Source organism: Lytechinus variegatus, chromosome 11 (genome assembly GCF_018143015.1).
Source record: "Lytechinus variegatus isolate NC3 chromosome 11, Lvar_3.0, whole genome shotgun sequence".
Lineage (NCBI taxonomy): Eukaryota > Metazoa > Echinodermata > Echinoidea > Temnopleuroida > Toxopneustidae > Lytechinus > Lytechinus variegatus.
This window is the reverse complement of record NC_054750.1, coordinates 15,253,158-15,280,805: the sequence shown is the minus strand read 5'-3', so window position 1 is coordinate 15,280,805 and position 27,648 is coordinate 15,253,158. Positions and strand designations below refer to the sequence as shown.

Below are 27,648 nucleotides of genomic sequence, written 5' to 3'. Positions count from 1 at the left end.
AAATATACAGCCTACCCTTGTACATGTACATGTACAGTGGTACAGTCTGACCAAGAAAAAAAAAGAAACCGGATCACCAATTATTATTGTGAAGCAAATACATGTATTAAGTTCATTTATTTTCTACTTTTGCTACACATACTGTAACATCATAGTTTGTGCATGTGAAAACAAGAAGAGTTTAAAATTCATTTTTATCTTGAATGAGGGTGAATAGGTTTCACTTTTTTGAGTTTCAGCTCAAATCGTTTCAAATATGCCATGACTTTTATTGTCGCTCTAAATAGTATGGTCTGTTAGAGTCAAAAATGCCCTACTTGTGGACACGGTGGACAAAAGCATGATTTTTTCTCCAGACCTTTGTTTATGTATAAGAATTAAGAATGGGGTATGCTCCAAAAAATCTGGCTGCAGGAACAGTGAAAAAATGGGTGAAAATGTCAGAATTTATGAGTTCAGATTTGTCTGATATATAGACTAGCGCTAGTGCAAAACTCAATAGCAGTGCATTATTTTGCATTGGATTAGTTCTTGAATTCAGACCCCTTTTGAACAGATCTTCTGTTTGTCCTCGCATCTCAATGCACCAAATATCTAAATGAAGATGCTAACCAAGCCGAAGGGTGACCGTGAAGGGGGTTGAATGTTGGTGTGTGTGTACATATTTTGGTCTTGGGGTAAAGGTGTGCAAGACATATTTTTTGCATGTGTTGGAAATTGTGTTGCCATGGTAACAGTGTATTATTGCAAAAATAAGGTAAAAATCTTGCAGTGAGAACCACTTCCTCTTTTTCTAACCGATTCTCATGAAATTTGACACACAAATTGGTCTTGAGGTGAAGATGTCTAAGACACACTTTTGTGTGTCTTTCAGAAATCTTGTTGCCATGGTAACAACATATCTGGTGAAAATTGGGGAAAAATCCTTACAATTCAAACTGTTTCATCAGTTTTCAATCAATTTTCATGAAATTTGGCACACACATTGGTATTGAAGTAAAGATGTACAAGGCACTTTTTGTGTGTGTTTCCAAAATTGTGTTGCCATGGGAACAACATATTATATGGCAAAATTTAGGTAAAAACCTTGCAATTTGAACTACTTCATCAGTTTTTTGTTGTTGTTTTGAACCAATTCTCATGAAATAATTATGGCTCACACATTGGCCTTGAGGTAAAGATGTGCAAGAACCTTTTGTCAGAGAGTGCATTGCCTTGGTAACCACATTTAGCCAGAAATATGGGGAAAACTCATTGTGGATCAGTCTACTTCTCAGTTTTCAGCCTGTGCTCATAAAAGTTGACACAAATATCCATTTTGGGTAACGATTCATATTCAGTATTAATAGGGAATCAAGCCTTGGTCATAATGTTTTGTGCATGGAAAAGGAGAAAAATAAGAATGGTGAAAGTTTTAAAGCAAACTAAAGTTATGGCTGCTTTAAAATTAAGATCCCTAAGGCTACTAGTATATGTAGAATTCAAATTGGCAACTGGGTAAGTAAATTATGACAAGGGGTGGGGCCGCAAGGACAACTTTCCCATAAGACTAGTAGTTATCAGGATTTTTGGTTTTCTCCTAAATCCCTATTCCATTGGGGCCGTAATATAAACCCGGTAGTATGTTTTGTGTCCTCATGAAAGAAAGATATAATTTGAAGTAAAACTTAAAAAAAAAGAAATTTTAGCTAATTAATTATTCCAGTACATGGAAGAGTGATCCTTGCCTTCTTAAATCACTGTGACATCACATATGCGGTCAATTTGAAGTCTTCATGGGTATAGTGATTACCAATGTTTATAACTTTAATATGTTCACAACTTTGTTATGGTTTGTCCGATATTGTTCAAACTTTGACCTATAAACTTGTCTGATTTTTCATTTTCCTCTAAAAACATGTGTTTATTTGGGTTTGATTTCCCTTTATAACGTCATATAATAGCGCAGGGTATTAATCACCTTCAATAATATTTATAGGCTTTTTTTTGGGGGGGGGCGGAGAAGGTCCTTAAAAACTGACAACATAAAAATATAGAAGGTTAAAGGCCATGACCATGAGGAACTTAAACACTCTTAAAAAAACACCCCTTACATTTTTTATTTGGGGGGGGGGCTTTAGAAAATTGCCACATAAAGATTAAAATGAAATTATAACGACTAGGAACTTAACACCCCCCCCAAAAAAAAGGGGGAAATCCTTTACACTTCAGCATATTAATTTAAAGCCTCAAACATTCTTCTTTGAAAAAAAAAGTTTCCGGTGTCCAATTAATCAATGTTTTATTTGAAGCATGAAGCAGGGGCTGTCACAGAAATATACTGAAAAAATTAAATGAAAGAAAATATAAGGCTAAAATCTATTGTGCACATAGGTGTATGTTACTGAGTCATGGATTTGCAAGTGAATTTCTAAAACAAGTGCAGATATTTTTGTATATATTTATATTTCTATAATAATTAGTTGCATGATTAAAGGTACACTTTAAAATATGTCAGAAAAAATATACTTAGAGAGAGACAGGAAACAGAAGGAGATGGCATGGTGAAGCTCAAAATCAAGAGTGATGAGAAAGTTAAAAAGAAAGAGTAGGAACGGAATATGAATAAAAGACTGAGTACGTATTTGTTTTTGTCTTTTTATATATTAAGTTTTACAATTCTTCGTGTAATTTTAGTGCAAAGGACTCTTCTTACCTTTGAAGGGGGGGGGGGTTCTGCTAAAAGGTATTATCAGCCCCCTATTTTTTCGGGGGAGGGGTGTTAAGTTCCTATAGTCATAATCCTTTAACTGTAATTTTAATGAGGTCATTTTCTAAAGACCCCACCCCCCCAAAAAAAAAGAGTAATGTCTAGCTTTAAAAATGCATTGACCCCTGAGGGACAAAGGTGTAGACTGGTTTGAGCATGGGGAAGTAGAACTAAAAGTGGTATGGGAAGGGGTGCACATCTTGGGGAGGTGGAACTAAGGTTTGGAAAATCAGCTGTTGAAAGTAGAAGGGGTACACATTTTGTTTTGCTTGCCAGTGTTGGAACTCCTCTGCTTCAGCGGAAGGTTTCATATTCACCCAGTGTACCTCCAGCCTATATGCCCTTAAGGGGATGCGTTTTTTAAGAGTGTTTATCATTTTTATGTTTCTAATGGCCACTGCCTTTAACCTTCTTTGATGTCAGATTTAAAGGACTAATCCTGCCCCTTCCCCCAAACCCAGAAATATTAATGAAGGTGATTAATACCCCCACATTTTAATGCAGAGAAGATATTTAGAATTTAATATGAATCTTTACCCTAAGATGAATATTTCTTCCAATTTTTATGAGCACTGACTAAAAACAGGGGAAGAAGTTTGATCCACAATAAGTTTTCCTACATTTCTGGCTATCATATGTGGCTACCTTGGTAATGCACTCTCTGACAAATGCCAAAAAAAAGGTTCTTGCACATCTTTACCCCAAGGCCAATGTGTGAGCCAAATTTCACGAGAATTGGTTCAAAACTGATGAAGTAGTTCAAATTGCAAGTTTTTTACCTAAATTTTGCCATATGATAATTTGTTACCATGACAACACAGTTTCTGAAACACACACAAAAAGTGCCTAGTACATCTTTACTTCAATACCAATGTGTGTGCCAAATTTCATGAAAATTGATTGAAAACTGATGAAGCAGTTTGAATTGTAATTTTTTTCCCCAATTTTCGCCATATAATATGTTGTTACCATGGCAACAAGATTTCTGAAAGACACACAAAAGTGTGTCTTAGACATCTTCACCTCAAGACCAATGTGTGTGCCAAATTTCATGAGAATCGGTTAAAAACAGAGGAAGTGGTTCTAACTGCAAGATTTTTACCTTATATTTGCAATAATACACTGTTACCATGGCAACACAATTTCCAACACATGCAAAAAATGTGTCTTGCACACCTTTATCCCAAGACCAAAATATGTACACACACACCAACATTCAACCCCCTCCACCGTCACCCTTCGGCTTGGTTAGCATCTTCATTCAGATATTTGGTGCATTGAGATGCGAGGACAAACAGAAGATCTGTTCAAAAGGGGTCTGAATTCAAGAACTAATCCAATGCAAAATAATGCACTGCTATTGAGTTTTGCACTAGCGCTAGTCTATATATCAGACAAATCTGAACTCATAAATTCTGACATTTTCACCCATTTTTTCACGGTTCCTGCAGCCAGATTTTTTGGAGCATACCCCATTCTTAATTCTTATACATAAACAAAGGTCTGGAGAAAAAATCACGCTTTTGTCCACCGTGTCCACATAATTCCGCTAACTGACCAGACTATAAAATGATTTATCAAATACTAACTACTTAGTCTTTTACAATATATTTATTGGTGTGAGAGAAAAAGTAAAAATATCCTTAATGATTGATTTTTACAGGTATTTCTGAAAAATAGTTTCATTTTTTCTGGGACAAACTGTATATCGAAATGGAAGACTAATGGTTATTAAAGGGATGGTCCAGGCTGAAAATATTTATATCTTAATACGTAGAGTAGTATTCACTGAGCAAAATGCTGAAAATTTTATCAAAATCGGATGACAAATAATAAAGCTATTGAAGTTAAAAGTTTAGCAATATTTTGTGAAAACAGTCGTCATGAATATTCATTAGGTGGGCTGATGATGTCACATCTCCACTTTCTGTTTTCTTATGTTATTACATAAAATCAATTTTTTCATTATTTCCTACTTGTCTCCCTTATATTATTTTTTAACAAAATAAGTTGCAGCAATAAATATCTAATGCACTAAATCAGTTGTCAATCCACTTTTTCTAGTTCTTGGAGGAAAAAATTTGAATAAACCTAATTTCATATAATAAAATACAAAAGAACAAGTGGAGATGTGACATCATCAGCCCACCTGATGAATATTCATGACTGTTTTCACAAGATATTGCTAAACTTTAAAATTGTTGTTATCCGATTTTGAGGAAATTTTCGGCACTTTGCTCAGTGAATTCTACTCTATTTATGAAGCTATAGATACATACTTTCAGCCTGGACCATCCCTTTAAAGCAGTACTCATCCCTGGCTTCATTTCCTTTGAAAATAGATCAGGTAGGTGTGTCATAAAGGTCTCTGTAAAGTTTAATACTCATCTTATTTTTTATGTAATTTTTCTGTTATGTTTTTATTTTTTTATTTTATGTTTTTACAAATGACAGATAATTGCAAGCTGAGTATGTTTCTCAACATATTGGTCATGCATGTAGCATATTCTGGTGCTTATTGATACATACATGTACAAGGGTTTCCCAATGGGAGATACGTCCTGCTGTTAACCGACCAAAATGCAGCATTAGCTCGGCATACATGTAGTTTTCAATATTTTTGCCAGGGAAGAAGTACACAAGCTCAATATTTCATTGAGCTCCGAAAAGTTTTTCCCAGAAAAATATATCACATGAGCACCAACTGACCAATAGTTTATTCCAAATACTAATGAATATTCATAGAAGGGATATAATGCAAAATACTCTTCTTATCAAAATGAAATCACATGAATACTTGACACCTAATAGGCTCTAGTATTGTTGATCTTTCTCTAAAAACAAAGCAATTTTGCACATAATATTGGAGTCATTTGTAAAGAAAAGTCATTCATAACTTGACAAAAACATAAAAAACACTCACTGTCTGTCCAGCCTTTCTAGACCACAAGAAACTGAAAAATCAGGAATGCAAAAAAAAATACAAAGGTACCTCATGAAAAAGCCTCTTTATTTGAGTTGCTTACCACTTAAACTTGAAAAAATCCAGGCAAAATTTAAGAACCTTGAAAATAATTCCAAATGAACTGATCTGAATCTAAGGCAAGTAGAACAGTATGTACAATGATGCTGATGGGATCTGCACAACATGACTTCTAATCCATGGCCCTTAACGATGCCCCTCTTACCCAAATAAATTGTTGATTGATTAAAACGACCCTCAACCAAGAAGGAAATAGAGATGGAAATTAACCCTGCCAATGCCGTATATTTTCCAGGGACTTCTCCACTGACAAAATCTGGGGAGTGTTTCATAAAACAAATAGTGATTTTCACAGACAATGGTTTTAAGCTATGGAAATTCTTGCATCTGATTGGCTGAGAGAGACACTTTTGTTTTATGAAACACTCCCCAGGTACACAAACTAGTGGGTAACCAATGCGGGGCGTGACGGCAGTGATGACTTTGAATTACCCAGGGTTCATGTGGCTACAATCATCCATCATTGGGTAATTTAGAAGGCAACATATTTTAGACTGGGAAGTTGTCAACACGGACGTTCAATGAATTTAACAAGATTGTAGTTGTAATAATGTTTCACTGAAGAAAGATCATTTTAACAAACATTTACAACAAATCATAAAGTATAGGGCCTACAATTTTTCCAAAGTAAATATTCTTAAAGCCTGTGTATAGCTTTGGTAAAGGGCCAATAATGTGATTGATAATCGAATATCATCTAATATGACAGTCTTACTGAAGCGTAGAGACCGTTAGATATTTTTCCAACTGCACTTCTCTGAGAAAATTTCAAATATTCAAATCTTGGATATATAGTGCCCTCTCTCGGCGATGCTTGTTTTAAATTTAAAAAATGGGCATTCAAGCACTTATCTTATAAATTTAGTGATTAGATATCCAAAAGTTACAGACAAAGAACATATCTTGAAAGTTTCAGCCCATTCCATGATTTGGAATAGGATTTAATTGAAAGACAAAAACACACAGATATTTTAATTTGATCGGGTGACCCGATCAAGTTAAACTTCCATGTAAAATCGCAAAATTTATCCTGTAAAACACATTTTCATTTCATATCCTCCACATCATAACTGTTATAGGGCATATCCATTCATATTAGCTAGCAATGAATTGGAATAGTGATAGGTGCATTTTGGTGGATTTACCAAAACTATACACAAGCTTTAAAGTTTTGTATTTATGGGGTCAAACTTTGCATTTCAAACACACAAAACTACTGAAACTAGAAAAATATTTATAAAGGAAAGCCACAATATTTATCATACAATGTACATGTATTGTGCTCTTCTTTGTGTCAATAACAAACTCGGGATAACTAATTATGATTTGGTTTGTTTTTAGCTTGTTTCTGTTCATGATGCTACTGCCATTCAAGGCTGAATGATTAAGAAAAATGCTAAATGAAAAAAAATAGTGTGTGGATCATTCCTATCAAGCAATGAAAAAGCTCGTTTATAATTTTCTGTTTTGCTCACTATGGAAAATAAAATGCAAAACAAAACCATTCATCAAACTGATGGATAAACAAGGGAAAATGAAGAGAATTAATGAGCTGGAAAAAAAAATACTTCCTTTTTTGGATGAAAACAACATAAGATAAAAGGTCAAAAACTTACTTGAAAGTTTCGAACAAATACAAAGCTCCACAATGTTGCATTTAGCTTGAACAACTTCATCATCTGTAGAGGAGATTTAAAAAATAAAAAAAAACTTGAATGAATGAAATGTATAATTGGACAAACATGTATGCAAGAAATATTATTTCTCATAATATATATCAAAAACAAAAATACTTGACATGTTATTTGTCAATCAAAATCTGTGCCCTTTCTCTATCTCAATTTAAGTTTAAAGCATTGGGCCCCCTCTACATGTAACAATGGTTCTATTTACTTTTATTCTTTGTTTTTCTGCTTCATAAATTTGTTATTTAATATCATTCTTGGGCCTGTATTCTGAAGTCAGGTATAACTTAGATAATATTTACCGTGCTAACCCCGCTTGCTAAAACGTAGTGGACTATAAAGCTTAAACCCAGGAAATTGATGGGGCTAGGACCTCCCCTTAGCCCCACCAATTTCCCCCGGGTTAAAAAAGGAAAATATGTGCAGTGTGAAAAGCATATATGACGGCTCTGATAGCTCTTTGTGATGGACATTAACATGCAACAAGAGTGTCATCAAGGGAATTTACGTTGCCATGGAAATGCAGGGTCTGTCGGTAAAACCTTTCACATGCATCAATTCACCTACAAAAACAAGAGCCAACTTCCTGTCTAGGACACCCTCGCTTGGTTCTGCATGTATATGTAGGACGACCGGCAAAGTAATACACATATACAGTACAACTGCTTTATGAGGTGCAACCCCCCTCCCCCCTCTCTCTCTCATTACATGTACATCTACTTTACAAACACCATAATAAAATACATTTATGGTTGTCGAAGAACAGATTTCATACTCTGAAAATCTATAAATTCAACAAACGTACATGTACAACCAATCTCTGCACAAAAATATCTGAGTAAACAATGTCATAATTTACCCCCAAATTGCATGTAGACGTACTGGTACGTGGTCTGCACAGTGACGCCTACAATATACAATTTGAAAATTGGTTCTAGCACTAGGATAGGCAAGTAAATCATCCATTGTGTACCCAGTAAATGTCAAAATCTCTTTTGATTTATCATTCCAACCCTGAACTACTGTACACAGCCATAGACATGAGGTGAGTTCAGGACATTTTCAAGTTAAAGCTCGAATCAAACATGCAGTCACATGAGCAATGTTATTACATGTAAAACAAGGAGGGAGATAATGGATATCCTTGCCATACCCTCCCCCCTGGCCTAAGTGACCTTGAAATAACAGGTTTAATATATGTATCAATAATTTAGGTCTCTGCATGTTGCCTTCAAGCAAATTTCAAATGTCCATGGTTCTGCAGTGAATTACCTTCAAAATGGACCCTTCACACTGCATTTGTAGACACAGCCAAAATTGATATGATTTCATAAACCAGCAGTACTACTTGTATTAACAAGCAACAAGAGTATGTACATGTACATGTATGAAAAACCAAACGTAATCTTTGGGTACTGTAGACAAAGAGAAACTCCAATTCCAATTTGTCAAGTGAAAGATTTACATGTAGAAAAAAATTGTTCAGATTGTTGTCGAAAATACTTCAATGTGTCACACTTCTGCCACATATTTTTTTAAGAATATGTATACCAAATATACATACATGTAAAGGTTTCATTTCAGTAAAATATTTAAAAAAAATGAAAACTGGTACATGTACATGCATGTAATCCAAGTATCCAACATACATGTACAATGGATATTGCTTGAAATACATGTAACATTCAACAGTATAAAAATTTACAAATCAAAATTAAAAAATATACGTTACAAATCTTTTTTTTTTAAATACATGTAAATATAAACCTGCATGAAATCCATGAATGTGGTACATATTGTAGGCCTACATATTTCATATACAAAGCACACCAAACTGAGTGAAAATACACAGGAAGTCTACATGTATGTATGCATGTAGGTATGATTAGGAGAGAAAAAAAAGGGTAGTCTGCAGGCTCAGACCCTTGGTTTTCACAATTCACATAAAATACTGAGTCTGAAGTAGTGAGACTAGATTCACTGTGTACTGTGACTGGCTCTTATTTGACATAGACAGGGGCCCATATTCTGAAGTCAGGTTTCATAGACCATGGTCTGACTCTGTGCAAAAGTTCTGAGGAGCCAAAAATTCAACAATTCTTTTCATATTGTATATTTCGTATGTGTATCATTTTGTTTCCTTTTGATTTCATATTGAACAAAAATACATGAATATACTTCAGTTATCAATCCCAGATAATTTGAGTTTTATTTGAGTTAATAAATTGGATGTGTATTGTTAGGGGATCGGTGCCCCAATTGGCTCTCCATAGATAAACCACAACTTTAAACCAAGGTTTAATTTAAACCAGAGTTTAGAATACAGGCCAGAGTGTTTGGAGTCTAGTCTTTACTCTAGACCTGTTATTAATTATTGTCAAATATAAGTCTGTGCCTGTAGGCTACCAACCATGCAGCAAGCTCCTTGACCGAGCTACAATCATCTTTTTCCCCTGGCATGGCCTTCTACAGGCAGTCCCACCAAATCAGCCTTCACAAAGTGTGATGAGATCAAGGTGTTTTCATACCATCTCTACGATAGAAAATACTCATTTTATGATTGGTAATTCTTCCAAAATACCAAATACTTTGCCAGCGTACAAGAAGAAAAGTACTTGCACATCTCATATCCCAGAAAACACACACAGGCAAGATTAGAAGGCATTTTATCAGAATAATTTTGAAAAAATGCAGGGATTTCTCCAAAGTCAGGAATTTCTGCAGTGTGAAAGCAAATTACTTGAATTCTGGATGCCAGGAAGCAAGATGTATTTAAAACTCAAGTCTTGTTGCTCACTCACAACTATGGTAGCTCAAGCTAAACCTGGGGTAACACATGCACATTCTCATGCGCTTCTGAATAGATTATTTCTAGACAGATGTATGAAAATAGAAATGCCCATTAGTATTTTGCAGAAATTCATCTGGAAATGTAAAATTCTTGAATCGATTGGCCCAAAAAATTATTGCATATTTTGAGGCTTGACAAAAGCTACATGAATTATTGTGATTAGGTTGGTATGAAAGCATATTCCCCCTCCTATTTTCTCTCTCCTTCAGCTATTGTCTAAATATCCAGGCAAGCAGCAGCTTCAAGAACTGTACATCTATACATGTAGATCAAGGTATGAACCTACAATGTACAGAGCCAATGTACATGTACAGCTCAGATATTAAATGAAGACACTCAAGTTATAAAAGAAAATCAAATTGTGGAAGGAAATGCTTAAATATCATCAGAAATAATATGATTAAGCACCTGATAATTAGAGTATGGGTGCTGTAAGATATTAAAATCTTCAAAATAGTCATTAACAATTATTAAACTCCATAAACTCCATATTAAATGCCAAACATTTCAGCTGCTTTGCTATTTTCTAATGTACAGGGTATCTGAGGATCAATAGTTCCTCTTTTCATTTATTTTTAATAATATTCTTCCAATCATACAGAACAAAACATGCAACAGAAACAAGCTATTCTGCCAAAAGAATCATTCTAAAAGTAGGGTGGTACCCTATTATGATTAATCGATTGCCTTGTCTGATCTACTGTCTAACCTTTAGGATGGTAAAATATATCACTGAATTTAATGTGGCATCTGAATCAGTGATTTGATTCTGAATCATGGACAAACTCCATATCTGCACAGACATTTTATGTACGGTACAAAGCAAGCACTCATTACTTGGACTATGTAAGTGCTTGTAAGAGTATCAGTGAGGGGTTAATATCTTGGGGGCCACGCAATCACTAGCCTTCTTCTAATATGAATTTTCAAGGCTCATCTCCTTTGACAATATAACTACGGTAGCTGACAGATGAAAGGGACAAAAAAATAAAGACAAATCTACATGCAGATACCTAAATAATGCTCCAGGGAAAATGTATCATCCAAGATACTGTCTCCCTCAATGAAGAGAATTTTAGAAATAGATCATGCACAGACCTGCACGTCCTGACTGACCAACTTTTTTTGAAGATGAAGCCTTTGACAGAACATGTACATGTAGGCCTACATGTACATGTACATGTAGGTAGAGTAGGCACATGTAAATGGACCTACAGATCTCACTTTACAACACTTCTTCTCCAGGAAAATGAAGAATGGAAAGGGCCCTTGTGAATTCATCCCTGGGAAGATACCCTAGGAACACACTGTATCAGTGACAGTGAGCTTCTGGTACATGGACGGATATGAAAAAAGACAGAAGTTGAATAGATTTATGATACTAATAAGGGAAAACTTACAGGGGGCTTAGTGTGATTTCGCCTTGGAAATGCTCAACAGACCTGAATAATAAAAAAGTCCCAGAAAATCTCTTCACTCGTAAGCTCATTCAATTTTGTAGATTTATACCCTTTTTACACAAGATTTTCTTAGCCCCAGACTATCGCTAACCCCGTACTATCCTTTATCCAGTACTATTTTTTTTTCCTTTTCACACATGCCAAAATGTTATTGCTAACCCCGGATAAGGAATGCTTGCTTTTCACACACGAAACTCGCTAACCCCGGACTAGTGGTTTTTGTCGATCATTCGTAGTACAAGTACTTCACTCTTACACTTTTTACACACACTAAAATTTCCTTAACCCCGTACTATACATGTAGGTGGGGCTAAATTGCCATTTAGCCCCACCTATAGTACGGGGTTAAGCTTAGCCCACTTTTGTTTTACACTAGCGATCTTAACCCCGTACTATCGCTCTTAGCACCGCAATTGCTGGGATAACCCTGCTTTTTTGCAGGGCCAAATAATCCCGTACTAAAGGTGGGGTTAGCCCACTTTGCAAAAATGCTGTGTAAACAGAAAGTGGGCTAAGCTTAACCCCGTAATATAGGTGGGGCTAAATGGCAATTTAGCCCCACCTATAGTACGGGGTTAAGGAAATTTTAGCCTGTGTAAAAAGGGTATTAGGCAGTATGTTGTGAAAAGTAGCCCCTGAAAATGTATATTTTTTTCCTGATACCCATAGAGTTAATTCCTCTTCATAATAATTCAGACAAACCAACCCAACTATAAACATGCAGAAGGGTACCCTGGATCTCCCATCAATCAACAGGATCGATGATCAATATACAAACATTAGATCTTGTATATTTTAGGGCTCTGTCACATACAGACTTCGATAATGATGTGCATGTTTAGGGTTGGTCTTTTTAAAATGCATTTTTCAGCTGGGTTAATACAGAGTTTACAGACATACATGTACACATACTTTTAAGGATATCAAAGTTTACAGACAAACCATGCCGTCTGTCAAAGCAGACATATTCAAAGATGTAATTTTGGCCATTTGACAGAGTCGAGGATATAGATATTGAGAATGAGGCCGACAAGATGGTTTTAAAAAGCAGCAATATGTGAAAGGGTTTTGTTTGATGTGAATTATAACCCATCCAGGGCAGGAACTGTTTGAAGTCTAACTAGATCTTTGCTTCATACAGTATTCAAATTGGCAACACCATGGAAGCATTTCATTACAAATTGTGATTTCACCAACTAATGAAATCTTGGCATCTGATTGGCTAAGAGAGCAAATTAGTCTGTGAAAAGCACCAGCACAATTGTTCATGAAATGCTCTGAGGGTTTATCTACATGACTGACAATTGCAACAAATTCATTACAAGAATATAAAAATAAGCTAAAATGAATGGGAAAGTTAAAGATTTTCAAAAATCAATGGCATAAAAATTTAAAGACTGTAGTGCATTTCTTTTAAAATTTTTAGCTTTGGATGTAGAGTTTTTACTTGAAAATCAAAGTTTCCTGACAAAAAAATCTTCCTACGTGTATATTATTTCTTGCAGTGCCTGTGTAGCAATCAAGCCTCTTGTACATATTGCATTTCTATTCACCATGCACAGCACAGGAAGTCACTTCTTCCTTGGTGTTCAAAATAATAACAGACTATCGTGTACAAGGTCTGGTCTGTGAGTTCACTGTCTACTATGTATGCCTACAAAACCTCACCTACTTTAATACTGGCAAAGATTACTTTTATGCTTTCACACTGCACTTTTTTTTCCTTCACCCTGGGAAATTGGTGGGGCTAAGGGGGGGGTTGCAAAAATTTTCCCAGGGTTAAACTTAGCCCACTTCATTTTCACACTACGTTTTAGCAAAGTGGGCTAGCATGGTAAATAGTACGGTACTATATGGCCTAGCAAAAAAGCAGGGTTAGCCGGCTTATTGTGGTGGTAGCACCACAATTGCGGTGCTAAAAGATGCAGTGTGAAACGAAACTGGGCTAAGGAAAAGTGGGGCTAAGCATTAGCCAATCACAGAAGTTGAAATTGCATGTTTTTTTATCGCGCTCTGTATGGTAAAATCATCAATATTCATGAGCTGTATGAAAGTCCAGGGGTGAGGTGTTAATCCCAGCTATTAAAAAGCAAATAGTATGGGGTTAAGAAAGACAGTGTGAAATCCAACAAAAAGATAGTATGGGGTTAAGGAAATGCAGTATGAAAAGCATATTTGACTTCCAAATAATAGAAGCAACTATTAAAACTGCACAAGGAGGTGTATGTGAGTGACAATAGTTTCAAAGTCTGATTGATTTCGCGACAAAAAATAACTCATAATTCAGAACTTAATCAGGGCAACTTACACGCTACTCTTCGGCGGTTCACAAGCCACATGTAGAAAGTATGCAGTTCTCTGCATTCATGATCAGCAGTTGATCTGCACCCTCACTGTCGTAGGCTACAACAAACAGTGAAGCTCCTCATCTATCAAGTCGACAGCCATACAACCACGATGCTATTTCGAAGTCACTGAAACCAAAGGACCTACTATATTTAAACCTTCAATATACATGGAAGCCTATTTTGAGAATGCTTACCAGTACACTGATTGGTATAAATATATTTGGAATATCATTAAACTTCAAGATCATTGTGAAGCTGAGGATATTGATAAAGAAACACCTCCACATAAGGTACAAATCCAAAGCAGCGGAAACGAAGCCCATACACCAATCAGAGATAGCAATAAATCAGGACCAATGTTACACCATGCCTTTCCAAGGAGCAAAGAGTATCCATCTCTCAAGGCACAATACCTCTGCCGACTCGCTCATCAGCTCTGGAGAAGAGACGTAGCAGCAGGGCTCCGACCGGCTTCGGGGCATGGTTAAAAAAAGGTACAGTCTGGATTCACCCAAGCACTTCTAATAACGCAATTCGCCAGTGAACAGTGACTTGGAACAATTTTTCTGAGAAGCCTGTCAGAATAATTGTCTACCTTCGAAGCAGAAGACTAACACCTGATTTCTACGCAGCATTTTTTCCAGGTTTATGCCTCGGTGCAATGTATATGAAAAAAATCAGCATACAAATGTGAAGATATACAGTATGAATAACAAAAAAATGCAAGGAAAAACTACTTTACATACATGTACATTTAGAGATCCAAATTTTTTTGCTAATTGATGGAGTTCACAACACACAATGCGTGGCAATGATAATTCAAGAAAGGGATGAACAACATCCCTTGGAGATGCAGTGTTCATATAAAAGCCTACATGTACATTCATTTTCATGATAAATTCAGGTTTGGGCAACAATCGTAAAATATATTTGAACAGATTCCCTCAAAACAAAGAGTTTGTTTGTAATACTGGTGTAATATTCAGCCATACAATTCTGGTTTACAACATACATTGTAAGATTATATTTCATAGCAAAATATTAAAGCATTCTGCTACTGAAGAAAATGCATAGTAACATAAATACATATATCTGTGATTTTCAGCATTTTCAATTTTTGCTACATGTATAAAAATGTATTTTAAATCATGTACATGTTGATTCAGTCATGTTTGACAATTCTCTATCCTTCTGTCAGAATTCAAGTTCAGAACAAACTCATGCACTGTACACATGTATTGTATGATTATTTTTTTAGACCAATTCCCTCAAAATAATTGCCCATAATTTAATATTTTGAATGATTTGCTCGACTTTAAAACAATACAGTATGGCTTCTAACTGCATTGTTTTCTTCATTAGCTTGACAATTCTTAGTATTATACTCCACACATCCTGTTTACATCGCTCTACCCCTCTTCTAATTACAATTTTGAAGGAAATAAAAAGATAATCCTTCAAATGACTTCCATCTAACTTCAATCATTACCTGGCTTCATGATAGATAATCACATCCGCTGTCCCTTTAATATTAATTTTATCATTCTCCCCCCCTCCCCCGCCTTTCTTTGATCTATATTTTTTTTAAGAAACTAAAAAAAATATTCCTTCAAATGACCTCCATCCAACTTCAATTATTACCTGGCTTCATCATACATGTAGATAATCACATCCGCTGTCCCCTATTATGTTAATTTTATCATCCCCATCTTCCTTTCTTTGCTCTGATTTTCTAACAAAATGAAAAAAGAAGTTCCTTCAAATAACCTCCATCTAACTTCAATCATTACCTGGCTTCATGATAGATAATCACATCTGCTGTCCCTTTTACATGTATCTTCATTTTATCATCCCCCCCCCCCCCCATTTTTCTCTGCTCTGATTCCCTTGTCATCTAGGCAGTCATTCTCTTTTACATGAACACCAATCGAGCCCACTTCACCCTAAGAATAATCTATCCCGATCGGCCCTCTGAGATTAATTTCGAAATTTAAAAACCCATCCTCATCAGTCAAAGGGGGGGGGTTCTCACACACTTCCGGTTATACATGTAGATGTAGGTTTATAGATATCATGCAATGAAACGGTATCAAGGATTCATTATAGCCAAACCTGGCTGGAGCACATCTTCACTTTAATAGGATTTTATCACTGCAAATACTGTATGCTGACTATGGATGGTAATCAAGAGATGAAAGATTGATACTTAAAATAACAGGGCTTATTTATCGGGCTTCCATTATAAATCATTACTATTAAATAACATTTGAGTTTACACGAAATGGTATTGGGGAGCTGGTGCCTTTGAATGTTTTTTTACAGATACATGGTATTATATGAATGCTGTTCATCATAATCCTGAATTGTGTACCTGTATTAAACCAAGGGTGTGTTCAATGTCGGTTTCCAAATTTAAACGGCAACAAGGATCATAATTGAAAACGTGATTACAAGACACGGATATAATGAGAAACAGAGGGTGTGTTTCATGTCCTCTATTCCTGGTCGTAAAAGTAAATGTCTTTCAAATCGTGATTGGGAGGAAAATTCAAACATCCAAAAAGATGTGTTTGTACATGCAATCTGAATCAGCTCAAATTTTACGACTTTGAGCATCGCGAATGCAACATTGAATACGTTTCCAAAACGTCTTTAAATTTGCTCTTGCAGTAGGAGGCTACACAATCAGGTGCCAGGACTGACCTTTCTTGTAATCGGTCAAACTGCAAAAATGGGAAATTTAAAGACGATCAACATATAAATGGCTTTATATTTTTCGACACTGAACAGTGCATCGCTGATCGTGTTTGTGTTCGGTATTTTGCAATTGAGTTTTCAATCATGTTTCATGTTGCTTTTCTTATTTGAAAATCGACATTGAACACACCCCAAGTCTGATGAAAACCGACTATAAAACAGGAGTCACTAGGTGAACACTGAAGGCAAGCAGTAGCACAGTCAAGAAGTGAAAACCCAAGGCAATCGCAATCATAAATAAGATCAATATCTGCAACACTTGTAATTTCCTGGAAAGTTCTCCACTATTTAAGCTTTGTGTGTCCATTTCCCCTCAAGCGCATAATAAACAGCAATTTCAGAGATGACACATTTGTATTGAATGAAAAGAAAAATGGATGCATATATACCCCGGGTTCGAGGTTAGACCCTATTGTGAAAATCGGTTCCAGGTAACAATACCATCGCCTGAAAACTTGAAATGAGGGGGGTTTTCTACTTCAGCGCATACAGAAATTAATTTCAGCTTGACAAAAGAGCTAAAGAACAATTATCCTAGTCTTCCCATCCAGTAGACAGTAAAAAGTCTCTCTTTTGTTTGGAAAAGAAAAAAATATTCCGCAGTAATATTGTAAAAACAGGCAAACTTTAAAGGTGAATTTCAATTCATTTGCAGATTAATACTTGTACTGCATTTGGCAATGTAAATATATATTTTTTCTTCAACGTTATTTGTCACAAGAAGTAAAAAATAAATTACATGGGGCTCAGGGGGATTTTGCCCCTAAAATGCTCAAAATAGCCCTGGAAAGTAACAAAAGAGCCCTAGAAAATTCCAATTCACTGTAAGTTAAAGCTTATCCATGTTGCAAATTTAGGCAACAAATTATAAAACATTAATTCTTTTCCATGCTGACAAGATACATAATACTGAATCCCTTGCTATAATATTGAAAAGATTACTGGTATCCACGGGTAAAAAATGCTGTTAAAAATCCATCTAATAATTTCATTAGAATATCAGAGTTAAAATCAAATATGTTAATTACAAAAATTCATTCAAATCTGTTGTAAAAAATACAGCGTTACAAAGGGATGAAATTTTGTAAATGGGCAAGCTGATTAATGACCTTTATGTTATTAAAGGGGGATCCATACATTTTATGTTACTGGAGGAGATGGTTTTTCAATGTTACATGTATGCTTACACAGCATCAATTTGAAGTTACGATAGGTTTGCCTTTTCAATTTGATAACAGGGTGCACTTGTCCTTTAAACTTGAGTTAAAACCTCTCTGATTTTGACCTCTTCTGCATGAGCACTCAGAGGGATACTGGAACCAATCTGGGTTTGGATCTTCATAATTGGTCTATTATCATGACCTCCATAAATTCATCACAAGCACAAACTTCTTTGTGCTTCAGTACTGCTGACAGGTTAGAAAATGTGTATTGTATCTGTATGCGAGTATACGACCCAAGTCCATGATTGTTCACTTCAATTAAAAAGTCCAAGTAACATTTTGGTCAGTTTTTCATTAATTTGGGGCACTTCTGTGTGGAATTTTGGGGATATACATGTACACAAGATGTTATAATGTTTGACATTAGATTCTGCTATTGATAGAAATACACATAGGCCTACATGTATACTGCCATTGCTGCGCTTCCCATACACACACATGTCTATGTGGCCCATATCAAAGTTCAACCAGGGGTGGTTGTGAATTATGTGAAAGGAATTATGAATAAATACAATTAATTGATGAATGAATTTATAATTTGTTGACTTAAAAAAATACGAAGAATTTAAAAAACCCTGATATTATGTAGGCACAGCATGAAGGCCAACATGTACGCTAAAAGTGCATCCATCATCTTCTCAGGTTATGCATCTCTACATGTACATGCATTCCCTTTTACATAGTATAGGCAATAAAACAGAAACTGAAAGCACATATTTGCAATTCACATGCTGATGTAGATTCATATTTCTTCTACCACACAGTACACTTGATAGGGGCAATATCCCTGTTCAGCAGTGAGAAAGTTATGCCAACCCATGTTCATGCCGCACCTCTAACTACGCACAGGACATGGAAACGCATGCACGGGACTGATTTGAAATGCAGTGTCATGTGTATCGGCAACAGAGGAAGAAAGCGATTAGTTGATTCAGAGAACATCATAACTCAGATGTTGGCATTGATTTATAGGCACTCTAGGATGCACATTTCCTATAATTATGCTTTCTTCATGTAATGTTTGCTTTCTTGCATACATGTACTGCAGGATAACACTGTAGACTGTCCTGCACAACATTGTCATGATCCACAAACATTGAGATCATGTGTACAGTGTACGTGAGTAGGCCTATTGATAAAGAACTTTTCTGAAAATGACTCTGCATGTTGAAATAATTTGCCAAGAAATTTCGAAGGTCAATACATGTATGTATATGATGTACGCGACATGATTGGTCTCTATGTTGATCAAAGAAACAAATTATTTCTACACCTGTACACACGAGTACAAATGAAACAAAGTCCAAGGGGATATCCTCAAAATACTTGTAAAACTATTTCCTTTCATTTCAAAACCATACAAAACACATACGCTTGATCAAGGATGGGTAATGCACTTTTGTGTGTGTGTGTGTTTAAATAAATTCATTTTTATTCGTCACAAATTAATGTGTAATTGTAAATCATGATAGTACATGAACAATACAGTACACTCTTATCCCTCCCCTATATGGTCGCCCTTAATTCATGCTAAAAAATGTTAAGATTTATGAAGGATAAAACTAAAATAAAGGGGGGAGGGAAGTACATGTAAATGAATAAAAATTCAAATTCCAATTTCCATTTCAAATGATAAACAACCTCATTCATTTGATGTACATGTATGTACATGTAAACAGGTTCACAGAAAACATTGATGGCAATTCAGGAAAGGGAACCATCTTGAGAACAGGGCCTACATCATGTTGCCTATGTACATTACATGAAGGATTTTTTTAAATATTGACATGGGTCTACATGTGTATGTACAATAGTACAATGTATGTACAAACACACAAGTTTTTAAGGTCCATGGTATTAACCACAAAAGCTGAAGGATAAACATGGCATTGTTGGTTAATTCATTCAAGGTCTTGTTTGTCTTTATGTGAGCATGAATGATTCAATGAGTAAAGGCACATAAAACAAATACTGTACATGGCATGCAAGTACTGTATACAATGTACTTGTACAAATCAAAAACATCATAGGAATAACATACATGTAAATGTTCATTGTATAAATACATGTACATGTACATGTAGGCACTGCATAATGGGTTAAAGGAGAAGTCCACCCCAACAAAAATTTGATTTGAAAAAAAGAGAAAAATCCAACAAGCAAAACACTGAAAATCTCGTCAAAATCGGATGGAAAATAAAAAAGTTATGACATTTTAAAGTTTCGCTTAATTTCACAAAACAGTTCTATGCACATCCTGGTCGGTATGCAAATTGGCAAACTGATGACATCACCCACTCACTATTTCTTTTGTATTTCATTGTATAAAATATTCTAATTTTCTCCCCCTTGTCAAGTGCAATTCTTTTTTATTTCTCCCTGAACATGTGGAATTACCATTATTTTAACAGTTTATGTTTAAGTGAAGTTGATCCTTATTGTCAAATCTGTAAACATTGATACATTGTATTCTTCAAACAATAAAAAAACAAAAGAAATAGTGAGTGATGGACATAATCGACTCTCTCATTTGCATATCGCTGAGTTGTGCATTTAAATTGTTTTGTGAAAAATAAGCGAAACTTAAAAGTGTCATAACTTTCATATTTTGCATCCAATTTCTATGAAATTTGCAGCGTAATGTTTGTTTGATTTTTCTCCATCGATTCAAATCAACAATTTTCTGGGGTGGACTTGACCTTTAAACACTTCACAACATTCTTTTTTCTTTTCTTTTTTTATACTGCTTTTATAGGAGTTGGGACTTTATACATTGTATGCAGTGGTCATCATTACATGTAGCTTTCTTTGAAACTCAAAAGACTTTAATTTACTTTTCAAAAAAGGCAATCCATTTAAAATTTGTCAGATTCAATGTGATAAAAACATATATCCATACATGTAGGCCTACATGTACATCATGTAGGAACCCAATATGAAGAGAACAAGAATCAGGCTATAAAAAGTGAGGTAAACTTTTATGAAACCGAAAAACAATTCTCAGTATTTGAGGAAAACAAGGTCCATTTATTTTTCCCCTCATTTGGGAGGAATGTAGGCCTACATAAATGTATTTTGGAAACAAAAAATGGCATTGGTATTTCATCTGACAGAACTGAAATCAGGCCCATAACTTCTTCAATCTCCAATTTCATTATCAGAAGTACTTAAAATACTGGTACTCAAACTTCAAAGACAACAACCCTCTAGGATAATAGATTGTGGGAATTTTCATAAGATAGGAATACGGTTCAAAAGGTGATATTACCAAAAATTGCTTTTAGCTATGACCATATATTTCAACCATCTCCATTTCAAGTAGAGTGCCAAAAAATAGTCCAACATAGAAATAATACTGAACCTGTTTTCTGAGAAATGTATTCTTTGGAATATCTTTTTGAGTGTTCCGATTTGTAGTTGTTCTAAAATTATTACTTTGTATTGTGCGATGGCATATACAATCATACTGGTGCATGAATAAAAAAAAAATGCCTCCCCCCCAAAAAAAAAATGGGGATTTTTTAAATTTGTTTACATGTAGGCCTACATGTATGAAAAAACAAATCATTTCATTGGATTAATATACTGGCTAGATTGACTTTCTGTGAGCATACATTAGACCTACATATACTATTACTGTATACTATTACATAAATATTGTATTAAAAACAAAAATAAATGTTCTCTGAAACAACAAGGTGAGCGCCTCATTTATTTGTTATTTTCGTCTTTATTTAGGTAAGGCTACTCAGTACTTGAGCTCTGAAATATGTTCACAACTGGTAGATCCTGGGAGGGAAAAGGTCAACCTAAAGGTCAAACTCAGAAGACATTGACCTCTGGGAATTGGGGGCTCTCCGCATTCCTCAGCAGACCTCCTTTGAAAGGAACCTAAAGGCATCTGGCAATGCAACCTCCAAGATGCAACCATACCACCAATAATAGCACACCACACCACGATCTTAAACTGAAGAATCTTTAAAGGTCGATTCCAGTTTTGGTACACCCTTTTCAGAGACAATTTCCATTACTTCTGTCCTTAATTAAAAGCATGGAACCAGCTTTTAAAAAATGTTACATTATTATCAATATGCAAGATGAGGTCAGTATGCACAAATCCTATATGTATATTTAAAAACTTTGGTTAACTCATTACATGTAGGCTTACATGAGCAAAGGGCAGAATGCAACTATTGCTTTTGGTATTTTGGATCAATACATACTTCTATAGTTGTTGATCTGAATGACTCAGTCAAAAACATGTACATGTATGTGCTGTGACTTTTTATTTCTAAAAATTATGATTATAAATAATCAAAACATTTCTCCAATCAGATGCAAATATTTCAGTCGTTTATTTGTGGACGTCAGTAAAATTTACTGTAATGAAAATATAATCCTATGTAAAATGATTCGCAAGTGTGAAATTGGTCAAGGGTTTAATACAAAGGTTTCATTAACATGATTTCACAGATCTGGTGCAGTACCATGCATTTGAGCTTTAACTCTAAGTGGGTCTGTGTGACATACTCATGATGTCAAATGTTCCATTCTCATAAATAAATCACACAAATTCAACTCGTTTGGAAGAGACCTGAGAGGCTGAGACCCTACAATACAAGGTTTATGATCGATTACAAATGTCAAACAATGGTACTTGCTGGGCTAAATTGCCAATTCATCTACTGCCAACTCGTCCACTCTCCACGTGGTCTTCTTTCATTTGGTCTGCCATTCCGTCCATCAACATTTTGCATACATGTAACAACCATTTGGTACAATCATCACGTTGTCTAATCACCATTTCAACTATGACCATTTCGTCTCATAACCAGTTGGTCTAATATCCACTTCATTTTCATTCATTTTGAACAATTAACAATTAGTCTGAGACCAAATGGACTAAATGGATATTGGACCAATTGGTTAGTCGAAATGGTGAGTGGATGAATATGCAATTAGACCGCGTGGATGGTGGATGAACTGATGGTAGACCAAATGATAGTAGACCAGTTGGCAATTGGGACGAATTAGCATTGACAAATTGGAATAAACCCTTGCTGGTTGATAGTGGGTAGTGTACATGTACATTGAACAAAATGTAAAATTATTGGCCATTGTTAGGTTGTACATGTAATTTAACGCAAACATTTGTGAAGGAGGGGGTGAAGGCACAGAGAAATAACTTTCTTTGAAAGCAAGTTTAGACAGTGCTCTAAATGTCGACCTGGGCTGGGTGTAACCTATCTAGCAGGATCCATGGTGTAACTCAAGCAGTTGATACTTTGGCCCTGTTTACAAGCAAGCCCAGTAATTTATGAGTATGACATTGTCTTGTTCTTTGTGTCTATATTAGAAGGCTGCAAACTTCAATACACTATGCAAAATCACACATAATACTGTGCATATTGCAACGAGTCAACAAAGCTCAACCCATCAGAAAATGAATCAATTTCAATTTTATACACTTGAAATTTTCAAAAGAAATGAAAAATTTTCAAAGGAAGAGTTATGTCTTATGAGCAAAAATGTAACAATTGAACTGCACTGCTCTTAAACCAGTTTAATAACCACTAACCCATATGTGAACTATTGACAGGACATGGTTGGTGACCCGGATGTGAATAATCCACAAATATAATGCTTGCTTGTCTACTGTATCTCATGAAATGTGGAATGTTACACAATAACAGACAATATTGCAAAATCAATCACACAATCGCAAATGAAAATGAGACTAGTCTACCAGTACTCCTTCACAGTTCATGTAAAAATAACACCACCTTAAAATAATCATTACTTTTTGCAATGAACAGGTATATATGTATGTACATGTAGGTAGTTTTATTTACCCAAATGCAGTATGCCTTTTTCTTTTTAAAACCTAGCCCACTCAAAAATTCCCTTGCAATTCCCATTCTACTAGTTAATACCAGCAAAGAACATGTAAAAAAAAATATATATATTAATAAAACTATCCTTGAATGGCACTTGATAACATTGACCATTCTTGTAATAGTCTTCACATGAAGAGGAATTACATTTGCTACAGGGATAAATTTTCTTTTATAAACAAATTAATATGTAGGCCTACGTCTACATCTCACTGGTTACCTCATTACATTCCTTCCCCCTCCTGGTGCTTCATTTACATCGAGCAGTGATTAAAAAAATCACTACATGGAGTCTTTTCTTCAAAATGAATATGTACAAGACATGGATTACAGAAGTTCACATGATGGTTCATCACAGGAGAGAACAATGAATGTACACAAAAGCAAATCTCTCTTTTTAAAATGAAGGATTTATTATGGATTTGTTAATATCTATTTACTTTTTACCAAGGAAACCTGTTGTATGTATGTGACATACATGTAAACAAAACTCTACACTTTCCAAAGTGGAGCATTGTGAGCTCTCCCTTTTCATTTTTTTTTTAATTGTTGTATTTCTCATTACTTTGTAATTCTGTGAAATGTCCAGGTAAGTTGAAGGTCCAACTCAACTTCCTTTTTGATATTTTTGTTCTTTGAAATAACAGAATTTCAACCCTGACACTTCAGAACTTTTCAGTTTGAACAAATTAACCTTCAAATAGAGCAAAAACAGTCGTGTCAGGTAAATGGTTGGTTTCCGAATTATGTTGATAGAACCAACATGGTTTCTAATGAACTGCATGCACACTTCAAGCTATCAAGAATGATATTGATATTTTTGTATAACTTTCTAAACAAACTGAAGGGAAAAGACTGACAAGTCCATTGAAATCAACTACATGTACATTGATTCAACTTGCTGTGAAATACGAATATTTTAAGTTCTGACCGAATGAAAAATTACCAAAACTATCCTTGACTTTGTTATGATTTGACAAGCTATTGGTACTTACAAGCTATTTTTTTTACTATAGCAAATCAAATTGAACAAGACTTTAATTATTCACTGAATTCATCAAGCAACATCAACATATTTATTTCTGCATGCATGCAAGTGAGCTACGTGACCTCTAAACCAGTCTTAAAATGTCACTCAGTTAAATTCCTGCTCGGCAAACATTTGCAAGTACCTTGTTTAACATGTATTATGATAAGTACCAATATCAGACCTTCATTTTTGAGAAGCGCGATCGCATCGGCGCTCCTAGAAAAAAATAAGAACAGAATATCGCTCTCCTTAAAAAAAAAAATTCACAAAAAGTTGCTGAAATTTCACATTTTACATCATTATATTCATGAAATATGCATCTGTTTTCCATAATTCCTTGAAATTATTTTGATTTAATTGGAAATTACTGCAAAAATGAAGAATACCCACCTCTTTCCCAACTCTCGTTTGATTTTAAACTCGGTCAATATTGTAGTCCCATATGTACATTAGACTTTCATGTGTTGAAAAAAAAACACCATGGAAGTCTACGTGTGGGACTACAATATTTACCAATTGTAACATCAATCAGAGTTAAGAAAAAGCTGAATATTCTTCATTTCACTGTTAGTTTTCAACTAAATCAAAGTAATTTCAAGGAATTATGGAAAATAGATGGCCATTTCATGGATTTAAAGATGGAAAATGTTAAAGTTTAGCAATTTTTTATCTTTTTTTAAGAGCGTGATATTTTGTAAACGTACTGACCCAGGTCTAGTTTCACCAAAGATTAATTACTAGCTACACAGCTATTGCATTTACAATTTTAAAGAAAAATCTATAATTTATTGTAGTGAATTGATTTGAGCTCCTCAAGACAAGGAAAGCGATTCTGAGCTCAATTGAACACCTTGAAAAAATAAGGAGAGTGATTTATTGAACTCCACAAAATTATAAACGTGAAAGACTGCTATATGCCTTAAAAGTTTGCAATTCAACAAAAAACAATATCTTTTAGGAGAGAAGTGGAAAATCTCACTTCTGTAGACTATGTAGGCTTTCAATTCCATTCAGACACTATTTTAACTTGAATTGAAAATGCATTTTCATGATGGTAACAATTCTAAAAAAGATTTAGAATTGTGATCTCACTCAGATTCACAGAAAATCTCACGCATAGCTGGTCTTTGAACTTGGTATCTCTGGGTGAGTGGAGCCAACGTAGTTCAACGGAACAACCAAAATACAGAGACTGAAGCTTTTGGTCTATACATGAGTAAGTCAGTGTACCAAATGTCTCATAATTATTTGAAATAGAATTTTCTTGGAAAAAACATTTTCAGATTGAAAAAAAATGGTACCCCATGACTGCGCACCCATTCACTTTGCATACAATTCAGGGATTTTGATGATAAAGGCTGCATTTCGAGGCCGTCAAATGAAATGCCCAAAATAAATTATTTTTCCACCATTTTTTAGTCAGATTTTTTAATGAATATCTGTCTATGTATAGCATGTAAAAATCTGTGTTCGTTGCGTATCTTCTCTTTCACTTTCTAGAATCGCGCAGATACGAGTGTGCGCAGACAAGGGGGACTGCGCAGATTTGGGGGAACTTGCCATAACTTATAACAGGGTTACAGGGCTAGGCAATCTGACCAGTCAAAAAAATCAACTGCCACTGGTATTTGTAATTATGTTTGTAGTTCAACTCAAGACTCAGTCAGTAGTACTAGGCCTAAAGGTCTTGTTTTCAATTTGTACTCTTCTCTCATTAACGTACGGCATGTCATGGACATAATGATGGCTTGATGCCTTCATGGTCATCATTTTCTCAACCCACACCAACACAGTCAGAAAGGAAATGACCACAACACACAACCGCGAATATGTACACAGAAGACACGGGCAGGCATGGCCGTAATGTCCCGTACAACACCGCTATATTTCACGTACATTTACAATGCCGTACGGTACGCTATACACGTTAAGTATTTCAGAAGTTCTATGGCGAAACCATTTTCCGATCACATTTGTGGATATAAACAGTGAAGAACAGCATAAATAATTGGCAAAATTCGAATACGATAATTGTGTACTACACACATAGGGATTATTCATACATACCTCAACGCGAAAAACAATTAAAAATCCTATTTATTTGGGCCCATGTCAGTGGATTCTTCAGCATCAAAGGTCGGGCTTATCTCAGAAAATAAAGTTATATTCTCAGAATCAGACCTTTGGTCAAATTCATTTAAAAATAGGGGTAAACTTAAATTGGTATATTGTAAAACACAATGAAATTTATACGTAATCGAATTTTAATCGATATTTTAATGATCAATATTCGATTATATATTATCAGTAGTATGTATAAAAAATGTATTGCCCAAAATGATATTTTGATGTCCCTTCAAAAATGGAAAGTAAGTTTATTTTACCCATTTTGTACAATGAATTCGTCCATGACGTCACGCTCTAAGTGATTGCTGTCCACGGTCTATATACTCGATCGTCAGTAGATTTTTGCGTTGGCTTTATGCACTGGGCCGCATTGAACTTGTCTTCTCCCATCTGGCCAAACATACAGACGAACATATATCACCACCATTCAGGATTCAATCCCGCATTCAATAAGCCCTATGAATTTAAATTACCAATATTT

At 35.1% G+C, this 27,648-nt stretch overlaps 1 protein-coding gene across 2 annotated transcripts in view; it reads right to left on the bottom strand.

The window, feature by feature from the left end:
* LOC121423432 (protein sidekick-2-like) overlaps positions 1-27,201 on the bottom strand; it is an 86,589-nt gene extending 59,388 nt beyond the window's left edge. The window contains exons 1-2 of one of the 2 annotated variants that reach the window (XM_041618767.1): positions 27,108-27,201; positions 7,409-7,471 (exon numbers count right to left, since the gene is read on the bottom strand). The gene's annotated coding sequence lies outside the window, so the exon portion shown is untranslated. Of the gene's footprint in view, positions 1-7,408; positions 7,472-14,096; positions 14,623-27,107 lie in introns of those variants that run through there. The other variant, XM_041618768.1, reaches the window with a different exon arrangement.
* Between the last annotated feature and the right edge of the window lie 447 nt (positions 27,202-27,648).